This window comes from Rhinoderma darwinii, chromosome 7, assembly GCF_050947455.1.
Source record: "Rhinoderma darwinii isolate aRhiDar2 chromosome 7, aRhiDar2.hap1, whole genome shotgun sequence".
Taxonomy (NCBI): Eukaryota; Metazoa; Chordata; class Amphibia; order Anura; family Rhinodermatidae; genus Rhinoderma; species Rhinoderma darwinii.
This window is the reverse complement of record NC_134693.1, coordinates 30,772,906-30,799,543: the sequence shown is the minus strand read 5'-3', so window position 1 is coordinate 30,799,543 and position 26,638 is coordinate 30,772,906. Positions and strand designations below refer to the sequence as shown.

Here is a 26,638-nt window from a genome sequence, read left to right as displayed (position 1 = left end):
AAAAATAAAAACGTTACTGTAATCTACATTGCAGCGCCGATCTACTGCAATAGCAGATAGGGGTTGCAAAATCTGGTGACAGAGCCTCTTTAAGCACTCCAAGAAAGCCATGAGATATGGAATGGATTTTTCAAGATGCTTTATTCCAGATAATGAATTTTTTAGTAGGCGATTATAAAGAGGACGTTTCGGCCTCTCCAAGGCCTTTGTAACCCTTGCTATTATGATAGAAAAAAGTAAAAGAAAGTGGTATAATACACATACTGTACTGTAATCACTTACAATGAAATGGATATAACGTCCAAATTACTAACATTGATACATAGATTTCTGATAAATGTATACAAAAATACAGTAAAGACGATAAATTGTTGGCAAAAAAATGCTAGGGTAATTGGAGCTCGGTCTGGTCGGTTTTCCACGGATGTCAGTATGAAAATTCATATAATACGAAACGGAGCCAGAGAAGGGATAACTCTGTTGCGTAGAGAAGTAAAGTACACTCAATGTTAATTGAGAAAGAGAGAGATACATACACACACACACACTACCATTCAAAAGTTTGGGGTCACCCAGACAATGTGTTTTCCATGAAACCTCACACTTATATTTATCAAATGAGTTGCAAAATGACTAGAAAATATAGTCAAGACATTGACAAGGTTAGAAATAATGATTTTTATTTCAAATAATAATTTTCTCCTTCAAACTTTGCTTTGGTCTTGGAATGCTCCATTTGCAGCAATTCCAGCATTGCAGACCTTTGGCATTCTAGCTGTTAATTTGCTGAGGTAATCGGGAGAAATTTCACCCCATGCTTCCAGAAGCCCCTCCCACAAGTTGGATTGGCTTGATGGGCACTTCTTGCGTACCATACGGTCAAGCTGCTCACAAATGTTCTTCTGTGTGATTCAAACACCTCAAACTTCGATTCGTCTGTCCATAACACTTTTTTCCAATCTTCCTCTGTCCAATGTCTGTGTGCTTTTGCCCATATTAATCTTTTCCTTTTATTAGCCAGTCTCAGATATGGCTTTTTCTTTGCCACTCTGCCCTGAAGGCCAGCATCCCGGAGTTGCCTCTTCACTGTAGACGTTGACACTGGCGTTTTGCGGGTACTATTTAATGAAGCTGCCAGTTGAGGACCTGTGAGGTGTCTATTTCTCAAACTAGAGACTCTAATGTACTTGTCTTGTTGCTCATTTGTGCAGCGGGGCCTCACACTTCTCTTTCTACTCTGGTTAGAGCCTGTGTGTGCTGTCCTCTGAAGGGAGTAGTACACACCGTTGTAGGAAATCTTCAGTTTCTTGGCAATTTCTCGCATGGAATAGCCTTAATTTCTAAGAACAAGAATAGACTGGCGAGTTTCACATGAAAGCTCTTTTTCTAGCCATTTTGAGAGTTTAATCGAACCCACAAATGTAATGCTCCAGATTCTCAACTAGCTGAAAGGAAGGTCAGTTTTATAGCTCCTCTAAACAGCAAAACTGTTTACAGCGGTGCTAACATAATTGCACAAAGGTTTTCGAGTGTTTTCTAATCATCCATTAGCATTCTAACACAGTTAGCAAACACAATGTACCATTAGAACACTGGAGTGATGGTTGCTGGAAATGGGCCTCTATACACCTATGTAGATATTGCATTAAAAACCAGACGTTTGCAGCTAGAATAGTCATTTAGCACATTAACAATGTATAGAGTGTATTTCTGATTAATTTAATGTTATCTTCATTGAAAAAAACTGTGCTTTTCTTTCAAAAATAAGGAAATTTCTGAGTGACCCTAAACTTTTGAACGGTAGTGTGTGTATATATAAAAATGCAAAAAAAATAAAAACACTCATGGATCATGGGAATATTAAAAAACTGCAAATCAAGAAAGAAAATCAAAAAGGGAAATCCATGACGATATACATTAAGACAAGTTAACAGGAACGAGATGTCACTGCATGGGATGGAATGCATATAAAAAATAAAAAAATTAGGAGGACAAAATACCCCTCAGGACCATACCATAAAGTACCAGTAATACACGTGCATAGAAGAGCAATAGCATCCAGACAGAGGGTAAGACAAACATACCTGTATTTGAGTAAAGTAACAAGTGTAATGGCGTCTTCCAGACTCTAGGGAGAATGTGAGGCAAGTGTACAATGCCTATCTAGATATAGAGCAGCTAATTGTTCTGGCGGATGTCTGGTGTTAGCTGGTGTGTTGGGGCGCTATCTGCGTATGCGCGCCTGTCATGACGTTAGTGTCATGCTATAGTGGGCGTTCCTGGAATGCAAGCTCCAGGGTCGCAATAGAGAATATTGTACAGGAAGTGACTCTGGGAACGCGGACGGCTGTTGCCATGACTGCGTCAGCGGTATCATTGATAAGTAGGTTAATATGGATATTAGACGGAGACTGTATAATGTGGAATGTAGGCATCGAATTGGGACTGCAGAAAAGAGACATAAATGATGTAGTGTGTGTAAACAAGGGTTTAAATATGTAAGTACTTATACAGGGGAAAGATTGAAAAAACAGTGAACCGGTTTTATGGTACCTGTATCTGGTCGCACATTTTTCTAGCGTGCCTAAAAGAAATGAACAAACGACATCAGTAGAGAAAAAATAAAGTTACTGTATATGTACATTTTAGAATAGATCATATTTCCTATTTAAACCTTAGGTGTTAAAGTCTCCAAAGTATGTATCCAATAGGACTCTGTCTTTTTTAATAAATGTATATGATTTCCCCCTCTCCTAGGTCCTTGTTCGATTATTTGAAACCTCAGCTGAGATGGGTTCTGATTGAATTTCATGAAGTGGTCAGGTAGGGGTAGCCATGTCGAAATGGACTATTGCGTTATAAAAGTAGTCACCCCAGAAACACTAAATGCTCACTACCAAAATCCCAATTCACGAGAATCTCTAGGATAGCGTCCAACGATGATACCAAAAATGTTATAGGCTACATCAAATGTCTAGGAAATTTGAGCAGAGATGTTCTAAAATAACACAAGTCTTGATAATGAGTTGGGACAATGCTATACCTAATAAATCTATCCAAGCCAGGTTACCATTTGTTCACATATATCCCATAGTTCCTAAACTACAACAAATTATTAAATCTGGCTACCCCTACCTGACCACCTCACGAAATTCAAATCAGAACCCATCTCAGCTGAGGTTTCAAATGATTGAACAAGGACCTACATCTAGGAGAGGGGGAAATCATATACATTAAACAAGACAGAGTCCTATTGGATACATACTTTGGAGACTTTAACACCTAAGGGTTTAAATAGGGAATATGATCTATTCTAAAATGTACATATACGGTAACTTTTTCTCTAATGATGTCGTTTGTTCATTTCTTTTAGGCACGCTAGAAAAATGTGCGATCCACTGTGCGACCAGATACAGGAGCCATAAAACCGGTTCACTGTTTTTTCAATCTTTCCCCTGTATAAGTACTTACATATTTAAACCCTTGTTTACACACACTACATCATTTATGTCTCTTTTCTGCAGTCCCAATTCGATGCTTACATTCCACATTATACAGTCTCCATCTAATATCCATATTAACCTACTTATCGATGATACCGCTGACGCCGTCATGGCAACAGCCGTCCGCGTTCCCAGAGTCAAAGAACGTCACTTCCTGTATGCATTCCGTCCCATCTCGTTCCTGTTAACTTGTCTTAATGTATATCGTCTTGGATTTCCCTTTTTGATTTACAGTATTTTAATATTCCTATGATCATGAGTGTTTCTTGCATTTGTGTATAATATATATATCTTTCTCAATTAACATTGAGTGTACTTTACTTCTCTACGCAACAGAGTTCTCTTCTCTGACTCAGTTTCGTATTATATGAATTTTCATACTGACAACATCTGTCTAAAAGCCTTTGAAAACCGACCAGACCGAGCTCCAATTTCCTTAGCATTTTTTTGTCTCAACAATTTATCGTCTTTACTGTATTTTTGTATACATTTATCAGAAATCTATGCATCAATGTTAGTAATTTGGACAATGTTATATCCATTTCATTGTAAGTGATTACAGTACAGTATGTGTATTATACCACTTTCTTATACTTTTTTTCTAACATAATAGCGATTGTGACAAAGGCCGTGGAGAGGCCGAAACGTCCTCTTTATAATCGCCTACTAAAAAATTCATTATCTGGAATAAAGCATTTTGAAAAATCCATTCCATATCTCATGGCTTTCTTGGAGTGCTTAAGGTTTTTTCTATGAACCCAGTAGCCCTGAGTAGACCAGACAGGAGGAAAGACAAGCGATCAAAACATACGATTATTTTTACATATAAATGCATGTCTTGGGAACGGTAACAACCCAATATATCGCCGATCGGCACTCAATTTTATAAAAGGATCCTGAGAAAAATACGGCGCACGTACAACAAAGATTAGATTTCAATAACGCTACAATTTGTCCCTTCTATTAAAGAATCATTAAAACCGAAGTCTACAGATTATACTGGAGATTGTAAGAAGTGAATGTATGTGAGATAAAGAGGTGATCACAGGGGGGGGGGGGGGGGGGGGGGGGGGGGGTATTTCCAGACTTCCTGTCCCTACTAATCGCTACAGCCTCTCCCCTGCCTGAAACATCTGATAACAGGGAGTAATTGATTGTATTCAACAGAAATGGCACAATATGGACTGATCGCCTTAGTGTCCCTTTAAATAAAGAGAATTATGGGAGTTGCAGTTCACAATTCACCACACAGGCAGGACTCCAGCTGTCACTCTTGAGAAATATTCTATTTCGGTGTCGCTGACGGATCTTATTCTGTGGGATGAATTGTTGCTCGTACAACCCTCTTTCTTCAGACTTGCGATGTCTCACACGGTGTAGGTCACTGACCAGACATGACTGACAGAGCAACGCCTAAGAAAGTCTCCGCTTTTATTGTGTTCATAGAAACGGGATGAAACTTTAAAACTTATATAATATTAAAATTTAGTCCTTGAGCATAAAGTTTAGGGGCACCGGCTGTACAGGGGAGGGGGGCAATTGTTTAGATACACATGTCCATAAAGCACGGAGGAGCACACACACACACACACACACACACACACACACACACACACACACACACACACCTTGCATAGAATGGAGATGAGCAGACATTGCACTTACATACGGACAAGGCATCAGCATAGTAAACATGCCCCGGTGAGTCCATCCTATGGACGTCCATACAGCCAGGGGCCCTCAACTCAAAAGTCAAACTTCAGTGATACAATAATGATAAAGTGTCACAACTTTATACAGTCGGAGAAACATTCTGAACTTATATAATCCCTTGCCAATTTTTTTTTTTTAATTTAACGTGACAATCAATGCAATGAGGACCTTATAAAAACCATGCTGTAGACCCGGGATTAGGGCAAGAATACCTGAACAATTGTCAATGGTGATTTGCGCCATAAGTATATAGAAACTCTGCCCCTTTCTGAGACACCTACTGACATTTTTCTATAGACTGGAGAGAGTAGGTAGGAACAAGTACCAGGACTATACAAAAATGGTGCACAGACATGACAAGCCGGAGCGCGGCACACCAGAGGACGCCATATGATCCGGTTTAAGTAATTTGGCGCACACAATGTAAATGGACCAATGACCTCATTATATGCATCACTACTGGACAGCTTATATACTTGTTTGGGAGCTTTAATTAAAAACATAAGAAATGCAGCAACTCCCAGTACAGGTGCCGGGGCTGACATGCTGAGAGTTGTAGTTCCCCAGCAGCTACAGCAAGAATTAAAGTGACAGCAGCCCAACAGGAAGCCTGACAAGCAATACATACACACTGTACAGCCAGCTGAGGACATGGCCCTATGTGTGTCACATTGTAGCCATGCACCCATGTCCCTAGTCACATCTCACTATCATACAGTATGGTGGGAGCGGCTCCGGGTACCACACAACTATCAGCGGCTGCTTAGGTCTCCCGGAGAAACCCCGATTTTCGGTTACCTGCACATAACCGCTGTAATCTCCCCTTCCCGGTTGAAGCGCCGCTCCCCGGAGCTCCGGGCCGTTGTTCTCTGTCCGTTTCTCTTCTCTCTCATTCAGACGCCGGCAGAGCGCCGTGCGCGCCCCCGCCTCCCCATGCTAGTGTTACTGATGCTGTGAGGAGGCGTGGCTTGCGGTGGCTGAAAAGAGTGTGGGAGGGCAGGGGGCGTGGTGACGCGACGTGCGCGCCCCCGCCTATTACTGAGGCACGACGGAGGGAGGAGTCAGGGGAGTGAAAATCTGTACGAGTAACAACAGAGCGCGATGCCCCGCCTTCTAAGCAGGCTTGTTTAGAAGGAAACCACCCCCCCCAAGTGGGTGTGGTTAAGTTGAGTGACGGGGCGTGACTATTTTAAAACACAGTGTGGTGCACGCGGGTCAGAAAACACAATTAACCCCTTATTTACCACAGCGAACTTTTGCAGTATCACATAAGCAGGAGCGCTGCCACATGTAAAATATTATAGTAAGTAATGAGCGGAATACAATGCTATGAAGTCATGGGAACAATATTATATTCATAAAAGTTATCAATCAGGTTTGGTGAGTAATATCAGGGCGATTACAGGAAAATAATGTCATAATAGCGTCCATAAGGCTGGGTGGGTTCACACGCTCAGGGTGTGGCACATTTGCCACCTACATCTTCATTTTAGCCAAAACTGGGATCTGATCCAGAAGTGAAGAATATATATTATATATAGGTGCAGTGAGGTATATAGATCCAATCAGTTTCTGTAAAATCGCCCAATGCGCTGCAGTCACATGCTGAAAATTCACAGATTAGTCCCACTGACTTTTCTGCTGGTACCTACTTGGTAGAAATCCAAATGTCAGCTTTACATTTCTGCTGTAGATTTTTTTTATTTATTTTTGGCCTATGAATGGGTGAACATACCCAAGGAGCAATAGCAATGAAACATTTCCACTAAATGGAGAAACAAAAAAACTCAGTGGCTGTCTGTATTAAAGGGGCAGTGTTGCTGTCACTTATGTCAGCGCCGTGACTTCCATGGTAAGGTCAGCGCTATACGATAAAATATCCGGCAATAAATCGCTTATAATGTATGTCTATGGCGCCGGCTGAATACACGTGACCATGATTTTGTGATTGCAAAATATCTAACAAGGTTTGTTGATTTCTTTCCCCGTTCGGTTCTAACACGCAATGGCAATTTTATGCAAAAGCTCTTTGTCGATCCTTTTTTTTTTGATACTCAAAAACGAGGCTTCTCCCCTAAACTGCGGGAAATTCCATGTAAAATGACATTGCTATTTCCTGTGATGCGATATTGCATGTGATTTTGCACGGAGTAATATTCTGCAGTCTGTGTCGTGGTCGGGAGGGTCGCACCTATTTTTCATTTCAGAATGTTGGCAGGCCGATCAACAACAATTATTTCAACTTCAAAGTGGCTCCAAAGGTGAAGCGTCACGTTACCTTAGAAAGCCTGGTGAGCGCGGATTGATGATAATGTCCACAATGACAGGGGTGGGATATTTGTGCAGTTACTCAATACTAAGAAAACACTTGCAGGACAAATCTTTAAAACCTGGCACTGTCCTTGAAGAATATTGACACTTGACCGGTATAAGCGCTTGTCAATATGAAGCCATATATATGTATGCAGATGATAAATAGAGCCGCTGAGCAAATCTTTCTTCAGTTTTTAACAATTTTCATTCAATTTGCGCAAAAGTGACTTCTGCCGGAGATGATGGGTATGTGAAACACGATGGAGCAGAAATTAAAGAATAGTAAACTTTTGTATGTGGAATAGAAGGAGCCGGTGCGAATGGTTTTGGTTTGTCACCGTTGTTTAAGGGTTCCGTCGTTTTGATGGAATGAATAGCGCAGTCGACTACGGTATTGATTCCGTCAAAACGACGGAACACTTAAACAGCGGTCACAAATGGAAACCGTTTGCACCGGATCCGTCATCATTGAAATCAATGGTAATGCAAACGGAAACCTATGGTTTCCGTTTGTTTCAGTCAGGGTTCCGTTCAGGGTATACATACACGAAAGAAGCGGAGTACAAAGCCAAGTATGTATCAAAGATAACAAATTTTTATTAATTACACATAAAAACATTTTAAAAAGGTACATGAATGGAGAGACTATAAAATTGTGAACACAGGTAAGTAGGTTATCCAAGTATGTATGGTAATGAATATTGCGTTATGATCCTTATATTGGGGATATATAGAAAGGGAGGTATAGTTTCGTATAAACAAAGTGATTCCTCATGTAAACACCCATAGATTATGGACATAATAGTCCAGAGGGTAGTTTCTCAAAAGGGAAAGCTAGAATATCATGAATAATTAAGACAAACCTTAGGGTATGTGCACACACACTAATTACGTCCGTAATTGACGGACGTGTTTCGGCCGCAAGTACCGTACCGAACACAGTGCAGGGAGCCGGGCTCCTAGCATCATACTTATGTACGATGCTAGGAGTCCCTGCCTCGCTGCAGGACAACTGTCCCGTACTGAAAACATGATTACAGTACGGGACAGTTGTCCTGCAGAGAGGCAGGGACTCCTAGCATCGTATATAACTATGATGCTAGGAGCCCAGCTCCCTGCACTGTGTTCGGTCCGGGACTTGCGGCCAAAATACGTCCGTCAATTACGGACGTAATTAGTGTGTGTGCACATACCCTTACCCATATCGGAATTCTTGGAAACCTGGATACCGTGTGTTAAGCCCCGATGCGCGTTTCGCGATGTCCGTTTGCTCAGGGGCTGTATCTCCAGCTCCGACAGAACCCATGAACGGAGTCCCGGTGCAGACTTGAACAAAGCCTTACAAGAGTGGTTACCACTTCAGTGTACTCCGTTCCACCATATATTACATGGTTAAATATTCACTGCCTGTATAAACGTTTAAAATAAATATCAAGACGATAGCAAATTTGATTATGGTCTGGTTGCCACTAAAATGAGACCAGTCATCCGTGTCCAGTGCACGCCTGCAAACTAACACAGCATAATATGTGCTGACCCGCATTTATAACTTTTTAGGCAATTGTACCCCTGAGGACGCTCCCCTGATGATACAGGGGCGCAGAAACGCGTAGGGAAGTTCGCATTTTAGTGGCAATTAGCCCAAAATCAAATTTGCTTTCGCCTTGATACAGTGTCGTATGCGTGTACCAACGCTGAGCGAACATGCTTTAGACACTCTATTAAAGGCTTATGATCTGTGCTGCCAACGCCTGTGTCCAGATCCTTTTGGCATTAGTGCCCACAATGTTAACTATATCTAATAATAAAATTTATTTTAAACGTTTATACAGGCAGTGAATATCTATTTAAAAATATAAACGTTCACTACCTACACCGAGTTTTTGGAATTTATATATGACATGGTTGTCCATTCATTTGAATGCCATGTAATATATGGGGCTGGTTGCTGGGGATTCCTGGTCCCGATGTGAACAGGTGAGACAAGCCATCTAAATGTGCGCTACTCTTTAGCCGTACCAAACCCATTTTATTGTACATAAATTACCCTTAAAAAAAATTAATTTGAATAACTAAATGACAACATGCATCTGTTTAAAAAACATCTAGATTCTCTTGCACCCCATAATCTCCCTTTTCCTTCTCAAACCCCTCTTTTTTTTTTCTAAGTTCACAGATATATACAATACGCACTGGGGATCCCACATCTGTCTCCTTACCCTAAGAAATAGTAAACCGTGTGGATTACTACGCTGGATAATTGGTTGTTAAACATGAATGCACTATATCATTATCTTTTTAACCTTTAATCTGCTGAAGTCCTGTGATTGAGATGTAAATGTAAGTCATTCAGACCTATACTATCAGGAAGTCCTGTTTTTTTAACCTTCAGAGCCTGAGGGCCTAATTAGAAGGGAAATTTCATTATACAAAATGAATGGAAAGGAAATACAAATGTAGCACTGTGATATTGTTTAGCCAACAAAACCTGTAGATGAGCCTGTGAAAAACATAGGATGTCGTCACACCTCGGTTTGCATTCTGTGCAGGTCATATGTCAAGCAAGAAAATTGTATTCTGGAAATATTTCTGTGTAGAATCTGCAGATGATAAAGGTATTGGTTCAAAGAGTCCCCATCCCTTAAAGGGAACCTGTCACCAGCATTTCACCCATTAAACCAGCAATACCTGGTGGAAGTGGGTGAAAAATCATTTTTATGTAACGTATATTTATCTTCTAAGTAGCTCTGTACCTTTTAGTATTCAGTTTTTTAGTGTTCGCGCGCCGTATGCTAATGAGCATAAAAGTCATATCTTTGTTTTGAAAAGGGTCATATCTTCATTCCTCAAGCCTTTCCGAGTTTACCCCGCCTCCTTACTTTTGATTGACAGCTCCTCACCCCCCACCCCCACCAGCACACAGGAATTCACACGCTTGCACATCAATGTCCTGTTCTGGTGTGTGCGCACAACGGGACACCATAACGGCGCATGCGCAGTAACTAGATTTGAGGCCCGGACGAAGCAGGGAAGGGTGTCGGACCATACATGACTGGCGCATGCGCGCTATCTCAGACAAGATTTTTGCATTCAGGGCGGGCCAGTTTTTAGCGGTGGGCGGGCATAAGAAGAGGAACGAACGAGACGGACGGATTACTACCATAATAGAGACTAAATGTTGGGAGACCATTATTTACGGTCTGAGGAGTTTAAGAGAGGGTATAAGGGCAATGAACTTTTGACAGCAGCAGCCAGCGAGGGGTGAGGAGAGTCCAATAGGTGAAATGCTGATGACCGGTTCCTTTTAAGGTAGTTTTTCACAGACCCATATCGCCAGTGTTTACCACTTTTAATATGAGCGCCGATCGATAATACAGCTTGTTGATCGGCGCTCATTGCTCCCTTTAAACGGAACAATAATTGCTTAGTGTGAGGACGAATGTTCGTTACTACGATCTCTCGTCCCCATGCATTTGGGATACGTGCTGCGGACTAGCAACCATTTTTTTAGCTGCATAAAAGACGCAAACAACCAATGAATGAGCTTTTGCTCGTCCTTCTGCTGATCTTTACCCTGTTTACACAGGGCATTTATCTCCCACCGGAACTAGTGTTGGTCAAACACAAATGATTTTCACACACATCAATGGTTAAATCTTAAAAAATAGATAAAATTGCTACTTGTGCAGAGAAGCCAGATTTCCTCTTATATCAAACAGTCTGCATTGTGTATGACATATAATTATATCAGCGCAGGTCATATGTAGTCCTCTTCAGGAATAGATTGTTGCATCTGGTAAAAATATTGCACTGTGTATGGCCGCATAAAGCCAGGTGCTTGATACTGCTACAATTCCAGCGCAATACACAGCGGAAGGTCTTATCTGGTGTTCCACGGCCTCAAATGTTTCATTTGTCCACATACTGTATTGCAGTAAATATTCTAATACTGGAGGAGGTGATGTAGATAAAATTACTACAGAACCTGGAGCACATTGTGTCATTGTAAAGGCATGCCAAAAAGGGGAATGTTGTGATAGACTGGGGGAGTGAGGAAGATGGGTTGGAGGCACAGAAGAGTAGATCTAGGTGTTAGTAGTTACCTCCCTTTGGAGGAGCATTCCATCATTCTGTCCTTGGGACTACAAGCAGTTGATCATTCTTTGCCCAGCTGTAATGTAATGTCATTGAAGATGTGTGCTATAGAAAAGAAAACATGAATGCAAAGCAGATAAGAGTGTTTGAGGCAGGTGTTCCTGGAAGTACGACTCCTTACTCACCATGGACAATGACAGGACAGACCAGCTGTTATTAGCAGGAACTTGTTATTCATGTCTTAAAGGGTAACTAAACGTTCAACAAACTTCTGACATCATATAGTGACATGTCAGAAGTTTTGATTGGTGGGGTCCGAGCACTGAGAAGCCCACCAATCGCTAAACGAAGCGGCAGAAGCACCCGTGTGAGCGCTCAGCAGCTTCGTTTCTGTTTGGCTTTTTCCGGAAAGCCGATGTAGCGGAGTACGGGCTCGTAGACTTTCTATTTAGTTCATACACCGATACATCGATTTCCGGAAAAACCAGAACAAAAACAAAGCAGCTGAGCGCTCTGCAGCTTAGTTTTCGCGATTGGTGGGAGTCTCAGTGTTCGGACCCCCACCAATCAAAACTTTTGACATGTCTCTATGACATGTCAGGAGTTTGTTGAATGTTTAGTTATATTTTAATACATAAACAATACTTTTAAACATTCCACTAAGATTACAAAAAAGTCCAACTTTGAGTCTACTCACAAATTATTACTGTAGAGGCCTAGAAATGTGCATTTTGAGAAATGTTTAGCTAGAATTTAAATGTCGCCTAATAGCATATCCACTTGGCAACATTTTGGCTATTTAGCACCAAGGATGGGATTATATCCTATCCTAGGAGATGACATCTTTTCACAAATAAATGATTTAGGAAAGGCTAACCTGATTTTCCAGGACAGGATCTGATCGCATCATTGGCGCTAAATATATGGCTTATAATATAGCCATGTGCATGAGAACTAATAAAACTATACACCTTGACATAACCTTATTTACCTCGGACATAGTGACATATATATATTAAATGTCAACCAAATTGTATTTTAGGTTTAGTAAACTGTTCAGTAAAATTGTCTTGCATGATCTAAGTTTATCGAGAAATTCATATATATTATGAGCTGCTCATATTGTACAGCATAAGAGTTTGCACTTTCACCTTATTAACTACATAAACTGATGTGTGAAGGACATAAGTGTAGTTACATTGGGCTACTAAAGAGGCCCATACACCTTAGATTAATGTTGGCGAATCCTAATGTGTATAGGTTATTGTATAGGTATAGGTCTTTGTTCCCATGGTAAATAAGCAACTCGAAAGGTGTCTAGCAGCAGCTTGTCTCCCTCTCCCCATTGAAGTAAATGTAAGGTTTATGTTGGCACAGATCAATTGTCACCTTCTACTTACCTGGGGGTGACCTTCATTTCTACTCATGGTACAGGTCGCTTAGTATGATTTTCAGTTTTCGGTGGGGTTTCTCTTTAAGGTGATGAGTTGAAAATAGCTAACCTCTGCCACAGTGTTTAAAGAAAAATGGCCATAAAAGAATAACCTTATTTTATATTGAAGTATGTGCCATCGTGAGATGAAAACTAGCCCCAGTCCAGTGAAAAAACAATTCTCTGGACTTTTTGGTGATAGATATGTAATTATATCTCTTATACAGACCTATATGTTTGCATGGTAACAGACTACAAACAAACCCTGTGTAGTCTGATCCTGCAGCCATACTCTCTTCTATCTGTCCTCTGATTCTTACTAACATACATTTGGTTGGTTTGCAAGATGTAGAGGAAAGGTAAATGGCAATATGACTGCAGAGAGTTTGTTTATGGTTGTTTATGTTACCATGGAGAAACCTAGATCTATATAGGAGCTGTAGACACACAATGGTAGGAAATTTGTAATCAAGACTAATGCGGTTTCATTCATAATTTTAGATGCATTGGAGCAATAAAATCTAAATAAAAAAACTGATTGTGAAGTGGGTCATACCACATAAGTTTCTAAACATCACTATATAAAGAGATACAATTATCCCAGACATAACAATGATATAAGTTGCTTCTCTTTGAAGGGAAAAATACACCTTAAAGTAACAGCAGCAAAACCAGTGTTTCACTTGTATCATTTTAAACAAACAACATTACAGAAAAAAACTTGTTACAAAGAAAATATTTTTGGGAAAACCTACACCTTTAAAGAGGTTAATCCATGAATCCTTTTCATACCAAAAGTCCAGAAATGCTGTTAAAGGGGTTATTAAAATTGATAGCCTATCCTCAGGACAACCCATCAATATCGGATCACTGGGGGTCTGACTGTCGGCACCCCACCGATCAGCAGTTTGAAGGGTCTGCGGTACTCGTATGAGCGAGGCAACCTTTTCATTGTTTACATGGTTCTCTTTTTTGATTGTACTTGCTTGTGCCATTACATTTGTAACGGCCATGCAAGGTATTGCACCATTGTCCCATTCAAATGAGGGGCTCTGAGCAGAATCAGTCTCCTTCCCTCTCTGGCAGCTGACAATATAGTCCCCTCTTACTTTCCCTGCAGATAGGCAACAATGGATCCACAGCAGTGAATATATATGCTGTGTGATATCCACAGTATGCACTCCCTTAGAGACTAATGAATACAAAAAAGACTTTGTAAGGACATGCAGAGTTCACATCATTTTCAGGACACAGAGCTTTACAGTCCTAACCACGGAAAATGAGTCTCCTCTGCTTTACTACCATGCTACTGAAGAGTCTCCCCTCCTTCCCTGACAAGCAGGGAAAACAGCTATTTCTATTGGCTGCTCTGCAGTGAAGCTGCCTGTGGGGAGTGTGCACCAGCACTCCGCTCGTTAGGTGGACGTGCACACTGTTATATACTTTGAGCTCTAGATGGGGTAATATTATGTAAGTAAATGTCATAATTCATTACTGGATCTATTTTTTTTTAACAGCATGTAAAGGGCAAACATTGTTCTTTTTTTATCTATACAATGAATATGACATTCAAAGGGGTTTTCCCATAATCGATAATTAACACTGCACAGGGATGGCCAGGTAAGCCCATTCTCGGGATCGGCGGGGTTCCCAGCAGTTGCACCCCCACCAGTCAGACATTTATCACCTATCCTGTGGATAGGTGTTAAAAATTGATTATGGGAAAATCCCTTGAATGGTGGGACAACCCTTTTAATATTATGTAAGGTGGAATTTTCCTTTAAGATAAAAATTTACCATTAGTAACCACAGGGGGGGAAATGAAACTGTAGTGTTGTTATTACAACTATTATAATAAATGTATTACAGCAAGTGAATGAAAGTTCAATAAGTGAATGCTATGTAAGATGAGAAGACTCCTACAACTGGTTATTTGGAGCTTTGCCAAGTGAGAGGCGTCTGGTGCTTTGTTCCGCTGCTCTGGAATGCACTTAAAAGTAACTTTTGCTCATCTGGATTCAACGTTGATGTAGTTTTAATTTGGATTCCACGATGAACAGTGCCAGAATTTATGTTTGGATAATATAACACAGACCAGGATTGGACATATTATTATTAATGTAAACAATGTGCTATAAACAGGCAATACTTTTTTTGGAAATATTTCATATATAGGAAACAAAATTAGGTTTTATAGAATTTTCCTACATAAATTGTCCAAACTTAGTCTCTGTTTGTCTTTAAATTGTGTTTTTTTTATCCCACTGTCACATGGGCATCTACCTGATAGAAAACAAAAAAACAAAAACTTTCAACTGATTGTAAGCACGTCATTACTTCCCTAAACTGGGGCACAAGTATCATAGAAAATGTGATGTTGAATTGAACAGGTGGTAATACAGGAACACTACCTATGGAAATACCATACTCTCCCTTTCATACATTTTTTTTCTACTATATCTTTTACATATTAGGAATTGTCAGTCATCCTATTGACCCAGCAAATACCCCACAGGCAAGGATGTCCTTTGCAATGTAAGACTGCTGCTAAAGGTAGAAGTAAAATGTCTGTATATCAGACTGTATCATCACTTCCACAAACAAGTTAAAAAAAAAAATTCCAAGTATTTTAAGCGATTGTCTCTTTAACCCACGGCAGGCCTAGTGGGCATGATGGTTAGGTAAAGTGACAATCATCAGAGCCACACTATTAGGAGAAGTATCCTTTGTGAAGGGAACTCATTTGAAGGCCTAAGATGCAGTAGTGGTAGGTAGCGCTGCGTAGTAGTTGGTCGTTCCAATGGGCATGATGGTTTCATAGGTCTAGAAGACTGGGACGCAAGCTTGGCGTGCTAAAGCTGTAAATCTGTTTCAAAATTGTCTGTCATCGGGTCAATGTTAAATGGTGGTGCTGGTACTTAAAGCAGGGGCGTAGCTAGGGGGGGGCAAGCGGGGCATGTGCCCCGGGCGCAGTTCAGAGGGGGGCGCCAGCGCCCCCTCCTCCTGCACTATAATTGTACCTGTGTCGCAAGGACACAGGTACAATTAGAAGCAATGAATGACCGGGCACGTTCCGTGCCCGGCCATTCAGCGCCTTTCCACGAATGAAGCGACTGGTACCTTTTGTACCAGTGACGCTTCCATCGATGAAAGGCGCTGACTGACTGGCAGGGAAAGTCATCCTGAACAGCCAATCAGCGCCTTTCATAGACGCTGTGTTCAACCCCCTGGAGACCTGCGCAGAAGAGAGCAGGTCTCCATGGCTGCCGGACGGCGTGGGAGCGGGAATAAGGTGAGTTTGAATTTATTTTTTGAAATTGTAATAGAAGTGTGCGGCTGTATCTGCGGGGGGGACTTTGTCTACGGGGGTGTCTATCTACAAAGGGGCATTATGGGTACAGGGCTGGGCTATATACAGGGGGACTATATCTGCTTGGCTATATACAGGGGGACTATATCTACAGGGGGGCTATATCTACAGGGGGGGCTATATACAGGGGGACTATATCTACAGGGCTGGGCTATATACAGGGGGACTATATCTGCTGGGCTATATACAGGGGGACTATATCTGCTGGGCTATATACAGGGGGACTATATCTACAGGGGGGGCTATATACAGGGGGATTATATCTACAGGGGGGCTATATACAGGGGGACTATATCTACAGGGCTGGGCTATATACAGGGGTACTATATCTGCTGGGCTATATACAGGGGGACTATATCTACAGGGGGGCTATATACAGGGGGACTATATCTACAGGGGGGCTATATACTGGAGTGGGCTGTCTATAGAGCACCATATACAGGGGTGGGCTATATAGTATATAGCTCCCGGTAGATATAGCCCACCCCTGTATATGGTGCTCCATAGATAGCCCACCCCAGTATATAGCCCCCCTGTAGATATAGTCGCCCTGTATATAGCCCAGCCCTGTAGATATAGCCCCCTGTAGATATATTCCCCCTGTATATAGCCCACCCCTGTATATAGCCCCCCTATGTATAGCCCACCCCTGTAGATATAGCCCCCCTGTGTATAGCCCACCCCTGTAGATATAGCCCCCCTGTAGATATAGCCCCCCTGTGTATATCCCAGCCCTGTGTATAGCCCAGCCCTGTGTATAGCCCAGCCCTGTAGATATGGTCCCCCTGTAGATATGGTCCCCCTGTAGATATAGCCCACCCCTGTATATAGTCCCCCTGTAGATATAGCCCACCCCTGTATATAGTATCCCACAAATAGCTCCCCCTATAGTGCTCCACAGAAAGCCCACCCCTGTATATAGCCCCATTGTACATATAGTCCACCCCTGTATATAGTGCTCCACAGATAGCCCACCCTTGTATATAGTATATACAGGGGTGGGCTATCTGTGGAGCACTATATACAGGGGTGGACTATCTAGTGGAGCACTATATACAGGGGTGGACTATATGTACAAGGGGGGCTATATACAGGGGTGGGCTATCTGTGAAACACTATATACAGGGGTCGACTATATGTGGAGCACTATATACAGGGGTGGGCTATATCTACAGGGGGCTACATACATGGTTGGGCTATCTGTAGAGCTCTATATACAGGGGTGGGCTATATCTACAGGGGGCTATATACAGGGGTGGGCTATCTGTAGAGCACTATAGGGGGAGTTATTTGTGGGACACTATATACAGGGGTGGTCTATATGGGGGCACTATCTACAGGGGCTCTATGGCAGGCACTATCTACAGGGGGCTCTATGGCAGGCACTATCTACAGGGGGCTCTATGGCAGGCACTATCTACAGGGGGCACAGTGTGTGTGTGGGACACAGTGTATGGTGCTATTATAATTAGAGGTGCAGTGTATGGCGCTATTATATTTAGGGACGTAGTGTGTGGTATAATGAGAACTTTATATTTATTTATAGGTGCAGAAATGTTGGTAAAGTGAGCTGAAGACATGTGAGCGGCAAACTGCAGAAATGGACCGGGAGAAGTCATCATAGAGGTCTGGACCGGATGGAGAAAAAGAACTAGAATCTGAGACGTCACCGGTGAGTCACTCAATGTAAATGTTTATTCTGCCTCTAATCAGTATTGTAGTCACTGTATGATCTGCAGCGAGATGATGGGTGGTATGATTATGATAGGATTTATTTTTTGTGAAACGGCATCTCCCAGGATCTCCTTACCATTGTTCGGGCCATGCTGGGAGCTGTAGTTTTACGTCGTACACACCTATACGGCAGCGGTTGCACTAAATTGAGCTGTATTTGTTCTGGTGCTGTATATATGTACTGAGCTTGGTTCTGGTGTTGTGTATAGAACCATATTGCTTGTGAAATGGACAAATAATTTTATGCTCGCGTTACATAAAAAGAAATGACACATCGATTGGTAGAGAAAACAAACATTGCGAGGGGGAAGGAGATGTCGGGAAAGAGGTTGGGGGGGGGTCGCCAAACTGAATCTTTGCCCCGGGTGCTGGAGAACCTAGCTACGCCTCTGCTTAAAGGGGTTGTACAGTTTCAGCAAATTAATGTTATTTGTTTTAGAATTAAAAGTTATACAATTTTCCAATACCCTTTCTGTATTAATTCCTCACAGTTTGCAAGATCTCTGCTTGTTGTTATTCAGTAGGAATATTCATTGTTTACTTCCAGTGGATAAAATTCTGTCCGTGGTCATGTGATAAACACACAGGTGCTGGGATCGTTAGATGATCATGTGATGGACATACAGGTGCTGGGATCGTTACATGGTCATGTGATGGACACACAGATGCTGGCTCGTTAGATACTGTAACCATAACGAGCCGTGCGCCTGTGTGTCCATCACATGACCATGGACAGATTTTCAAGTAAACAATGAATGTTCCTATTGATTAATCAACAAGCAGAGATCTTGAAATATAATAATACAGAAAGTATATTGGAAAATTACATAACTTTTAATTATACAAAAAATAACGTTAATTTGCGGAAACCGGACAACCCCCTTTAATGTTGGATACAGAAGAGTCTATCTGACAAAATATCCTGAGTTGGAGATGACCAGTGCTACACCCACAAGACTTCTGACTCCATGTGCCCAAGGCTGGGCTTATCCTCGAGGCGGCAGCATGGGCCTTCCTGTAGGTGACATATGATTGTAACACTTTCTTATAACAAGACGACTTCTCAGAAAGATTTCTATTTTAAGTAGTCGGTGGCATTGAGAAGGATACAGTATGTTTAAAGCCTGAACACTAAACTGGATCATTCTGAAAATTAGGAATACAAAAAAGGTTCTAACATTAGTGTTTATGCCATTGAATTCTCTGGGATTAAAATAGTGCAAGCCATGAATTCCATGTGTACTACGTTATGCAGAAGAGCTGATAACTGAGAGTCAAGGTGTTGTGTGATCGAATACTTTCCCTTCATTGCAACCTTGGCCAGTTTTACGAAGTGGAAATAAGATTTTAAATTCCATAAAGGCAGAAAGATTAGATATTCCCCAAAGCTCATCCTGTTAACCAATTCCTCTAACTGATAGTAGGAAAAAAATTGCATTATAAATAGAAAGATTGGAAGGGCTATTTTATATATGAAATTTGCAGATCTATTTCAGATTGGTTGTAAAAACCCCATAGCAGCCAAAAAGCATAGCAAGACAGATGTATCCCATGTCGTAGAGAAGATATGAGTAGGGAAACAGTGGCCCTCATCCTTACCAAGGTACCCAATATTATTACTAAGGAACCAAATTATAAAAGAGACAATAGAAAATTGGAGCACGTCATGTCTTCTATTAGCTGACCATTATATACCAGAAAATCAAAGTAAAGGACTGAGACTAATGTTATCTTCAGATCGGAAAATTAGGTTTGTAATGAGCATTCATGCTTATAATCTACATGTCTATGCGTATTAGAATAATACAAGACCGGCATTGGCCATGTGTTTCATTGGACTTCCAGAGCTACCACGACAACGGTTACGGGCCACATACACCCAGCTGCCAGACTTATGATTGCCAGGGCCTGGAACTCTTCAACCCCTCTCACAGTGAGTGAACTCATTAACCAGGTTCAAATAGATTGCAACATGGAACGAATGTGTGTCTAAAACAGTACTCGAAATTCAACTCCCACTGGTCTATTTGGAAGGACTATATGTCAATGAGCTCGGCTCTACATTCCCAGTCCAGAATCCTGCCTCCCTCCTTGACGTAGTATACTTTGTGTGTTTCTCTCTAATGTTGCGATTGGACTTTAGGGTCCGTGTCATTTCTACATGCTTGTATTTGTGTGTTCATGTAAGACTAGTACTCTATTTATGTGACTGTACTACTTCTGTTTTCCCTCGTGTTCCTAGCAGCCACGGGGTCTAGGAACAAGGAGCTTGACCGCTCTCCACCGGACTCCTCGTGGCATCCCTACCGTTCCCTACTTTTCTAGTATAAGTATTGTTATTTTTGTGGATTCTGCAGTCAGATAGTTTGTTGCTATTTACTTACATACATGTTTAATTACATTAAAAAAAGAAAAATACAAGACAGTTGGACAAAGAGGGAGATAATCTGTGTCTCTGGTTTCTGGTGAGCTTTAGTCTCCCATACATTCAACTTTTCTAGGGAATGTCCACAAAAGAGGGAACCTCCTTTGTAGTTGCCCTCCACGTGCGGACTGGTATGGGGCACCATGTATGGATGGCTTTTTTTTATGCCTACAGGGATTGTCAATTCACTTTAATGGCAAGGGAGAAAAACGGGAGTTGGAGCAATTAGCAAGATGGAAGTCATGGGCTGAATTTACTGCTAATGCTATATTTATACACACTTTGTATCCATGAATAATCATTGTTTGCAGTACAAATAGTTTTTAAAGAAGTTGTTCAGCGTGGACAATCCCAGCTCACATTGCACATTCCCCAGGGGCTAAATGAAAGGTTTCTCACTGGTTGGAGACCTCACAATCAGTTGTTATCAGCCTGACAACTGTTGTGTAATGCCTTGTATCCCTTACATCAACACTGCATGGGACACACAGCATTACCAGTGGGCGTCCATGTCATCGATAGATTCCTGTAGTGATTCATAGCTAAAGCTGAGCTCACCTGTCAATAAGATGTGAACGATCACCAGACATTCCTATGCTGATGACCTAGAACCATTTACTACACAAAATTGTAACATCTCGCATGAACGTTATTGCAATCATCGTAAACTGAGAACACTTCAGTAATACAGTTCATTTACCACGCAGCAAGTATCACTGGATCCCATAAAGATTTGTAGGGCATTCCCCCCCCCCCCCCCCGCCAAGTCTAATTACTAGATCAATGAAGAGTAGTCCTAAAGATTTATCTGTGTTTACCGACAGTAAGAGAGGCAGGAAGACATAACCGTGATGTCAAAGAGAACCATGTGCAAGAACAGGTTTTTTGAATTTGCTTAGGAACAGTTATTGCTTTTTAGTGACGGAATGTTGACGTCACTTCAATATTTGTGCTGTTTTTATCTTCTCATCAATGCAGGCAAGACTGGGGTCTTCAGATAATAATGTCACATATCTGTCTTTATCGGGACAGAAAAACACATGTAAAAGTCCAGCACTAAAGGGGTTGTTTAGGATTGCAAAAAAGGGTCCCCTACAGAAACAGTACAACTTTTGTCTATTGACTATAACTGGTATTGCAGCTCATCCTCTTTCAAGTAAATGGGGATGAACTGTAATACCAGATACAATCCATCATGGATACATGTGGTGTTTCTGGAAAATGCAGACCATTTTTTTGTAGTGCTGTACAACCCCTTTAAAGAGTAACTGTCGTTCCATAAAACTTATGTCATGTCATAATGACATGTCAGAAGTTTTGTTTGGCGGGAGATCCGGTTGCTGAGACCACCATTAACCGCTGAAACTAAGGGGAAGATGGTCTCAGCTGAGCGCAGTGCCCCTTCGGCTGTGATGGTATCGCTTTGGCTCTTCTCGGAGAGGCGGAGTTAGCTGAAGACGAGAAGAGCCAATAGTTACTCTTTAAGTGTTTGTCCAGTTCAAGTTTTGACAAATTGCTGCATAACGTTTTAAAATATTTGTCAAAAACAAATGTAATTCAGATGCAAGGTTGTTGTTTTTTTTTACCATAATTCTTTAAAGAGAACCATTCACTTGCCCACACATGTGCAGCTGAGTGCACCATGTAATAGGCAGGGCTGCACAAACCTTGTCTCACTTTATTTGATTTTTTAGCCTTCTTCGTCATTTAGATATCGGTGCCGTTATAATTGGAGCCCGATATGTAAATAAGCCCCTAAACTGTCAATGGGGCGTGTAATTGGCATGGGGGCGTGTTACTTATCGCCGTGACACTGACCAATCAGCTACGGACAGTATCACAGCGGCCTGTGCTGTGTGATTTCTCTTGCGAGATCACACAGTCTTTTCTTCACTGTCTGACGAGCTGGAGAGGAGAGCGTGTGCGGGAGTATCAGAAGCAGCGTCGGAGCTGTGTGCGGGCGCACGCTTTTACTTTTCAACTCTCGGCAGACAAGGATCTCGCGAGATCACATAGTCTTGTCGTCCTTGTCTGCCAAGAGCTGAAGAGTGCCGCTGCCAACAATGCTCCCGCCGCCACGGAACAGAAGAAGAATTCACATTCTTCTTCTCCTCTTCTGTTCCGTGGCAGCGGAGGTGTGCGCGCACGCTCTCCTCTCTCCAGTTCCTGTCAAACAGGGAAGGAAATACTGAGTGATCTCGCGAGAGAGAACACACAGCACAAGCCGCTGTGACACTGTCCGTAGCTGATTGGACAGTGTCACAGAGAGAAGTAACACGCCCCTTGCCAATTACATGCCCCATTGACCGTTTAGGGGGTTATTTGCAAATCGGGCACCAAATATAACGGCACCGATTTCTAAATAACAGAGGAGGAAAGAATTTTTTTTTAAAAGTGAGACAAGGTCTGTGCATCACTGCCTATTACATGGTGCGCTCAGCTGCACATGTATGGGCAGGTGAAAGGTTCTCTTTAAATAGGATTTTGTAGAAAGCAGTTTTACCTCTAAAGCCAGCTACTGCTGGTAATGGCCTTTGTATGAAACAAAATGCCTTTCCTGCCGCTTGACTCATTTGCTTATTTATATTGACTTATGATTTTCTTGGCACATAAAGCCAACATCCTGTAAACTTACTCTTCCTACCGAAGGAACACATTACACTAAGGCAAATGATCACACGCAGAAAATTAACATTTAGTACATTATAAGGTGTACGGACGGGCACCGTGCCCAGTGTGAACTATTAGGCCAGGTGGGTCTACATGGTGACCAAAAATTCTGGTAAAATCAGTATCGCTTATTCCTTATGGGGAAAAAAGTCACAAGTAACCCACATCTGTGCAAAGGCTGATCACTTTTCCACATAGGAAATCATTAAAATCACATCAAAATTGCAGCCCTACCCACCAATTAGCCAATCTAATGTATCTTTTATTTGGAAATAATTTAGCACAGCCACATCGATGTTGGTAGCACTTTTTTCAACCCCCTTAAAGAGGCTCTGTCACCACATTATAAGTGCCCTGTCTCCTACATAAGAAGATGGGCGCTGTAATGTAGGTGACAGCAGTGCTTTTTATTTAAAAAAATTTATCTGTTTTCACCACGTTATTAGCGATTTTAGCTTTATGCTAATGAGTTTCTCAATGGACAACTGGGTGTGTTTTACTATTGAACAAGTGGGTGTTGTACAGAGGAGTATATGACGCTGACCAATCAGTGACCAATCAGCGTCATGCACTTCTCTCCATTAATTTACACTGCACATAGGGATCCTTTTAGATCGCTATGTGCTGTCTTATACGAACACATTAACGATACTGAAGTGTTTAGACAGTGAATAGACATTCCACGGGATGTCTATTCACAATCTCTGCACTTCGTTACTGTTTTTGTGGTAGTTACAGCAGAGCAAAGCGTAATCTCGCTGTAACCTGTCATTTACCGCGTAATCTTGCGAGATTACGCTTCCTCTGCAGTAACTACCACAGACAGAGTTACAAAGTGCAGAGATTGTGAATAGACATCCCGTGGAATGTCTATTCACTGTCTAAACACTTCAGTATTGTTAATGTGTTAGTATAAGACAGCACATACTGATCTAAAAGGATCCCTATGCGCTGCCTAAATGAATGGAGAGGAGTGCATGACGCTGATTGGTCACTGATTGGTCAGCGTCATACACTCCTCTGTACAACGCCCACTTGGTCTAAAGTAAAAACATGCCCACTTGGGAATTAAATCTAAAATCGCTAATAAAGTGGTGAAAATAGATTGTTTTATTAAATAAAAAGCATTACTGTCACCTACATTATAGCGCCGATATTCTTATATAGGAGATAGGGCACTTATAAAAGTGGTGACAGAGTCTCTTTAAGTGTTGGAAGAAGTGCCGGCTATCACATTCATCAATGTCTAAATCTCGGGTTTGTTCTCTGCTGGGAATTGCGCTATAAAGCCTCTTTCCACATACCTCCAGGACTACACTGGGATTGACATCCCGTGGAATGTCTATTCACTGTCTAAACACTTCAATATTGTTAATGTGTTAGTATAAGACAGCACATAGGGATCTAAAAGGATCCCTATGCGCTGACTAAATGAATGGAGAGAAGTGCATGATGCTGATTGGTCACTGATTGGTCAGCGTCATACACTCCTCTGTACAACGCCCACTTGGTCTAAAGTAAAACACGCCCAGTTGTCCATTGAGAAACTCATTAGCATAAAGCTAAAATCGCTAATAACATGGTGAAAATAGATCGTTTTTTTTAAATAAAAAGCACTGCTGTCACCTACATTATAGCGCTGATCTCCTTATGTATGAGACAGGGCACTTATAATGTGGTGACAGAGCCTCTTTAAGGAAACGGCAAATTTTTTGCCTTGAGGGCATAGTGCATTTTTCAGTTTTTGCCTCACAGCCATATTATTTGTCACTGCATTTAACATTGCAGTGTGAGGTATTTTGTTGTGTGTTTTTGTATATTTTTTGTTACACACGAAATAACGGTTTAATTCATTTTTTTTAAATTTTTATTTTTTGCAGAATGTGCAAAAATTTCAATTCAGCCATTGTTTTTTGTGCTTTCTTTATCCTTCTTGGAACATTATTCTATTCAAAAATATTGAATTAATTAATGTCTTCCATCTCCATACATTTAGGGCGGAAATGGGTTAAAGTTGGCTACACACATGAGAATTTCAGCTAGATCGTTTGATTATCTAACATGTAAGTGTGCCGCCTGGGGTGGGGGGTTGTGCATGTTGGATTTGATCATGCCAGATCTGTTGTTTCCATGGGAGAAAAGCAATTGCTACCCAGAGTCTTGTGTTATCTTGTTTTCTATAAGGATAGAATGTGATTCGCTTTGCTATAAAGGATTGAATAGGGGTGACTATATTTTTTTTTTTTTAGCTTTGCATGATGTTTAGATAGTAACTAGCACGCAAAAAGGGGATATTTCCTTGGCCCTCTCTTTATCTTATAGATAAATGTTGAGACTACTAGAATGTCTTGGCCTTAATCTATAATAAAATAATGAACGCTGCACCGCATAATGAGGGAATTATCCCAATCATGATTATTCATAACGTATTCATGGTTTGGGGGGCTAACATCTACCAGTCTTCCATTACCGTTCCTGAAACCAGATATGAAATGTCAGAAGTTCCATGAACTGACTTCTGGAAAAGATGGCATCCTATGACAGTGCCATATTTAAAGTCACTGAGCTCTTTAGTACGACCCATATTACTACCAATGTTTGTCTATGGAGATTACATGGCTGTGTGCTTGATTTTATGCACCTGTTTGCAGTGGGTGTGGCTGAAAGAACTCAAGAATTAAGAGTAGTATCTACATACTTCTGGCCATAGAGTGTATATCGTTTGAGCCACACGCAATATTTTTCAATTACAGCAGAATACTTTTGCATTAAAAAATCCCCCCCCTCTCACATTTTGCATCAGTTGACATCATCTTTTATCTCAAACGCCAACAGCGCCACTTTTTAAAAAAAAAAAAAAAACGGGACATGGTTAAGCGGTTGACATATGCATTACTTTTTTAAACTATTTTTTTTTAAATCAATACTATGGCGCACATGCAGAAGTTAGACCTGTTTTAGATGCTTTTCTCCAGGTGGACGGACTTGCAAATGTTATGTACAAATAAACTCTTGATATATGACCCCAATTGTTAGGTATAAATGCATATCATTTGTTTGTGTGCTATAGATTTTAATATATGGAAATGCCTGTGTGTAGGGTTGAGAATAACCTCTCTATGTAGCCACAAGTGTAGGAGGTAAAGACCATTTCAGCTGCAGTAGCAATGTGTCGCCCATGGTGTCTTATTTGTGTCTCCATTGCAGGTAAGAGCCTTGAAATGTCCTAGTATCATTATACTATATATTACCCATAGGGTACAGTACAGGTCACTGCTCCACCACCGACCTATATGGGTTTGTCATCTACTTTCATCCATCATACTCACTTTCATAAAGATTAGTTATTTGTATTGTAGACGGGTTACACGGTAGTAAAAAAA

General features: G+C 41.3%; 1 protein-coding gene and 1 long non-coding RNA gene across 7 annotated transcripts in view; one reads left to right on the top strand and one right to left on the bottom strand.

The window, feature by feature from the left end:
* RALGPS2 (Ral GEF with PH domain and SH3 binding motif 2) overlaps positions 1-6,187 on the bottom strand; it is a 167,002-nt gene extending 160,815 nt beyond the window's left edge. For 2 of the 6 annotated variants that reach the window (XM_075833101.1, XM_075833105.1), the window contains exon 1: positions 6,015-6,186. The gene's annotated coding sequence lies outside the window, so the exon portion shown is untranslated. Of the gene's footprint in view, positions 1-2,553; positions 2,585-6,014 lie in introns of all 6 variants that reach the window. The other 4 variants (XM_075833106.1, XM_075833108.1, XM_075833102.1 and 1 more) reach the window with 3 other exon arrangements.
* A 12-nt stretch (positions 6,188-6,199) lies between these two features.
* The window catches only part of LOC142657752 (uncharacterized), a 30,957-nt gene continuing 10,518 nt past the window's right edge, over positions 6,200-26,638 (top strand). The window contains exons 1-2 of the long non-coding RNA XR_012849972.1: positions 6,200-6,519; positions 9,699-9,869. This is a non-coding gene — a long non-coding RNA (uncharacterized LOC142657752). The remainder of the gene's footprint in view (positions 6,520-9,698; positions 9,870-26,638) is intronic.